Below are 5,841 nucleotides of genomic sequence, written 5' to 3' on the forward strand. Positions count from 1 at the left end.
GCCGGCGGGAGCAAGCGCGACGCGGCCCCGGGCGCCGGTGGGAGCACGCACGACGCGGCCTCGCGCGCCGGCGGGAGTACGCACGACGCGGTCCCGGGCGCCGGCGGGAGCATGGCCTCGGGCGCCGGTGCGACCAATCTAATCCCGGCCTGTCCGACTTAGAATAGTCCCCGTGAGTTCCATATGGTTGTGTCGTCTTAACTACGAACCTCGTGTTTCTCGGTTCATCTCGATTGGAGTTATCCTCGAAGTTTTACGATCAAAATTAAGAAGGTTTGTTTCCTCGTAAAATGTATCGTGTAAGACAAGAAAGATCGACTTGGACATCGATTCTTTAGGCTATACGGTTTACTTTGCGAGAAATATAGTCTTTCCGAGAAATCGTATAAACGTTCAAGGGCTTGAAACGCATCCACGGACTCATTTATGATTTTAAGGATTCAGGCCCAGCAAAGCTATGACGGTTTATCCTATTTCCCGAAGATAGGATAAATGTCAAGTTTCCGAAAAATAAAGTAAAAGTTCGAAGATAATTATGATGATCGACGGAAAAAATGGAATGTTTCCAAAAAAGATGGACTTGGGCCTAAAGGCGAAAGATGGGCCACCGACCTAGTGACTATATAAGGAGGACAGGAGCAGAAGAAAAAGGGATCCGAGAATTAGACTTAGAGATTTCTGCTAGCTTTGAGAATTTAGAACTTAGGTGGGTAGACTAGCAAGGCACGACCTAGGACGTTCTGCCGCCTTCCTGTTCTGCTTAATTTCAGTTAGCGTAGCTCTACTCCTCTCGGAGAAATCTTGTATTCGTACACCTTTATTAATAAAACGCCTCTTAGCGACCATTTACTTTTATCTTGTTATTTGTCTTTTCTTTGTATCCATAAAAGTGATTACCCAGAGAATTCGGACCTTCAGGGAAGATCGAGTTTACTTGGTTTTCCTCCGAATTTATTCATTAAAATCGACGGTGTGAATTTCGGTTCTCACAGTTTGGCGCTAGAAGGAGGGGGGGGGGGACGAATTATCTAACTCGAAAATCACTAAGCGATAAAAGATACAGGATGTCCGCTCCAGTAGCTAGCGATGTCATCTCTTTCAAGGACCGGGCAACGGCCGAACAGGCCAAACCCCACAACGATCTCCTTGTCATCAAGCTGACGATCCAGGACATCGACATAGCAAGAGTGTTGGTCGACACCGGATGCTCGACCAATATTATTTACATAAGCACTCTCGAGAGAATGAACATCGACCTGTGCGCCGTCACAGAAGAACCCAGTCCGATATTCGGTCTCTCGGGAGATGCCACCATGACTCTTGGCTCGATCAACCTCGCCGTTAAAGCCGGGAGCATCAACAAAGTCACGGAATTCTTAGTCGTCGACCGCCCAACATCGTATAACGCGATCGTCGGTACCCCATGGCTGAATTCCATGCGAGCGATCCCTTCGACATTCCACCTGTGCCTTAAGTTTCCAACCCCGTGCGGAATCGAAACTATATAAGGAGACCGCAGGATGTCGCAAGTGTGTTTCGCCGCCGAGTTAGAAAGAAAGAACTTGGCAATCAAAACTTTCCATACAAAGAAAAGAAAGCTAAATCTCAATGAGAACGCCCGAGAACGAGACTTGGAAGTCTTCTGGCAATCTCAAAAGGCTGAAGCCCTAGAAGGGAAGCGCGAACCGACTTTCGAACCGGTAATTTCGATCTGTCTCGACGAATCTTCTCCAGAGCGATGCGTCGAGATTGGGGCCAACCCCCGCGAGCCACTAAAGACAGAGCTCATCGCATGTCTCAAAAAGAACCTCAATGCGTTCGCTTGGGCCGCAGAAGATATGCCAGGGATCGATATCGACATAACATGTCATGAGCTTAACATCGATCCGACCTACAAACCCGTCTAGCAAAAAAGGTAGAAGCTAGGTCCGGAATGTGCTACCGTGGTGAACGAAGAAGTCGAAAGACTCTTGAAAGTCAGATCAATAACAGAAGTTAGGTATCCAGACTGGCTCGCTACCCCGGTTGTAGTCAAAAAGAAAAACGGCAAATGGCGAGTATGCGTCGATTTCACCAATCTCAACAAAGCCTGTCCAAAGGATTGTTTCCCACTCCCGCACATCGACCGACTGGTCGAAGCAACAGCAGGGAACAAACTCTTGTCATGTATGGACGCCTTCTCCGGGTACAATCAGATCATGATGAATCCCGATGATCGTGAGAAAACCGCGTTCATCACCGATCGAGGAACGTATTGCTACAAAGTAATGCCTTTCGGTCTTAAGAATACAGGCGCTACTTACCAGCGACTTGTCAATCGAATGTTCTCCGAACAGCTCGGCAAGACTATGGAAGTATGCATCGATGACATGCTCGTAAAGTCTCTTAACGAGCCGGACCACGTCTCCCATTTGGAGGAGTGTTTTGCAAGGCTGAACGCCCACAACATGAAACTGAACCCTGCGAAGTGTAGATTCGCGGTAGCGTCGGGAGAATTTCTCGGTTACCTAGTCACATGCCGTGGAATCGAAGCCAATCTTAAACAGACAAACGCGTTAATAGAAATGGTCTCGCCAAAGACAAAACGGGAAGTCCAAAGGCTGACCGGAAGAGTCGCGGCCTTAAACCGTTTCATCTTACGATCGACGGATAAGTGTCTTCCTTTCTACTACACACTGAAAGGGAATACGAAGTTCGAATGGTTGGAGGAATGCGAAAAAGCTTTCCAACAGCTGAAACATTACCTGGCCACTCCTCCTATTCTCGTAAAACCTGTAGAAGGAGAACCCCTTTCCTGTATATTGCAGTCTCCTCAACGGCAGTGAGCAGCGTTCTAATCAGAGAAGAACGCAGCGAACAAAGACCGATCTTTTACATAAGTAAAACTTTGCTAGACGCTGAGACGCGATATCCCCTGATGGAGAAATTGGCCCTCGCCGTAGTAACTTCAGCGAGAAAGCTCAGGCCGTACATTCAATCCCATACCATAGTAATTCTCACCACCTTCCCGCTGCGCACGATCCTGAACAGTCCAAGTCAGTCAGGACAACTCGCGAAATGGGTAATCGAACTGAGCGAGTACGACGTCGAGTATCGCCCAAGGACGTGCGCGAAGTCTCAAGTGTTGGTGGATTTCTTGGTAGAGTTACCCACAGGCGATATGACAAACACGGAACCAGATTCAACTTGGATCCTTCACGTCGATGGATCATCGTCTAAACAGGGATCCGGAATCGGGATTCGGCTCACGTCGCCGACCGGTGAAATCTTGGAACAATCGTTCCGGCTGGATTTCCACGCATCAAACAATGAGGCTGAATACGAAGCCCTCATTGCGGGATTACGGCTAGCCCAAGGGCTGAAGATTTGCAACATCCACGCTTACTGTGACTCTCAGCTAGTCGCAAATCAATACAGCGGAGAATACAAAGCAAGGGACGAAAGGATGGACGCGTACCTAAAACTTGTCCAAGACCTGGCCCAAGAATTCGACCATTCGCCCTGACCAGAATTCCCCGCTCGGAGAATACCCAGGCGGACGCCTTAGCCGCACTACCGTCGAGCTCGGATCCAGGACTAAGGCGGGTAATTCCCGTCGAGTTTATTGAACATCCAAGCATCGGACCACCGGTAGTCGTTAATCTGATCAGGGCACAGATCAAAGATGCGGAAGAAATCGAAGACCCACCAGAGGAAAACATGGATCAAACGGAATATGGCTGCGACAGCCCATGGCTAGAGCCAATCCGAGCGTATATAATAAACGGAACGCTTCCCACCGAGAAATGGGCAGCCCGCAAAATCAAGACCCAGGCTGCGCGATACGTAACGGTAGAGGGAGAAATCTACAAATGGAGATTCTCTGGCCCACTCATGACCTGCGCCGAAGGCGAAAAAGCGAAAAGAGTAATGGATGAGGTCCATTCAGGATCATGCGGGAACCACTCCGGCGGAAGATCTCTCACCGTAAAAATAAAACGCCATGGTTATTACTGGCCAACTATGATCAAAGACTGCGAGAAGTTCGCACGGAAGTGCGAAAAATGCCAAAGGCACGCACCGACAATCCATCAACCCGCGGAAGTTCTCTCATCCATCTCGTCTTCGTATCCTTTCATGCGATGGTCCATGGATATCGTCGGGCCATTGCATAACTCAAAGCAGAAACGCTTCCTCCTGGTCCTTACGGATTTCTTCTCTAAGTGGGTAGAGGCAGATTCCTACGCAAGTATAAAAGACATACAAGTCGAGAACTTCGTGTGGAAGAACATCATCACCAGACACGGAGTCCCTTACGAAATCGTGACGGACAACGGGTCTCAATTCATCTCTACCCGGTTCGAAGCATTCTGCGAGAAATGGAAAATACGATTGACCAAGTCAAGTCCCAGATATCCGCAATGCAACGGCCAGGCAGAGACCATCAACAAAACCGTCCTCGACGGGTTAAAGAAGCACTTAGACGCCAAAAAGGGGCGATGGTCAGAAGAGCTCGAAGGAGTTCTCTGGTCGCATCGTACGACCCCAAGACGAGTTACGGGCGAAACCCCCTACTCCCTTATTTACGGAACTGAATGCATGATCCCCGCGGAAGTAGAATTCCCCGGAGTACGGGGAAGATTCCTCCCCGAACGAGAAGATCTTAACAGCGCAATGCTGCTGGACGAACTCGATCTTATTGACGAACAGCGAGATCAAGCTCTCATACGAATCCAAAACTACCGGCATGCCGCCGCAAAATACTACAACTCAAACGTTCGCCATCGCAGGTTCAAAGAAGGCGACCTGGTCCTTCGCAAAGTCTTCCAAAACACTGCCGAACGTAACGCATGAAAACTGGGAGCAAACTGGGAAGGTCCATACAGGGTGATAAAGGTAGTCAAACCAGGATCATACCAAATCGCAAACATGCAGGACGTCAAAATCCAAAGAACCTGGAACGGGATGCATCTTAAGAAATACTACCACTAATCGTAACGTGGATCCAAAGAACTACGAGATGGCTTGATCCCCGGAAAAAGGGTACGTAGGCAGCTCGCCCAGCGAGTTCAGCTATCCCCCCATCTTAAAAGGGGGGGGGAGGGAGTGGGTACGTATACTCGTATACTCCCATAACTTCCAAAAACTCGATCTTTTCGAAACTTTTTACAAAAAAAAAAAATGCAACGCTACGATCGCTAAAGTCCACTATCTGACAAACGGCTAGAACGGCGGTCCAAGACTCGCCCAAAACGCCTGAATCAAAGCAATTAGCTACCACGCTAAAACCGACAAACCCACGAATGTTCATAGAAGCATCCTTGGTAAAAAACACGCAAGAAAAATGCGGTACCAAAAGAAAAGGATCAAACTTCCGGCACCGGAGACGTCGCAACACGCTGGAAGTTACGATCTTTCCAACACTTACGAAAACGACATTCTTGTCTCCAAAGCAAATGAACACGCCTCTAAACGGCATAATGCCTCTAAAAAAGGCATCCTTTCTTTGTTGCTGATCACAACAAACGAACCCTAACGTCCTAAACAGACACTAGCCGCCCTCAAAAGGATAGGCTCTCTTACATCCGACAAGGATAACATAGCGCGCTATACATGAAATCCAAAATTTTGGTTAGCACTTCCAAACAGAAGTAGCTCGATTCGTACCCAGACAAATCATATAAGCCGATAACACTTCGCGTATTTTAAAACGGTACGAGTCAGGTAGAAATTGCAAACAGGCAAAACGAAAGCCGACTTGTCATCGCATAGCCTCAGTCCGAGAGTAAACCTAGGTCTTGCCCTAAACCCAGTCTTACTGGATCTTGACATCTCAAAGGCATAATATCAACACCATGATAT

This window comes from Brassica oleracea, chromosome C7 (genome assembly GCF_000695525.1).
Source record: "Brassica oleracea var. oleracea cultivar TO1000 chromosome C7, BOL, whole genome shotgun sequence".
NCBI lineage: Eukaryota > Viridiplantae > Streptophyta > Magnoliopsida > Brassicales > Brassicaceae > Brassica > Brassica oleracea.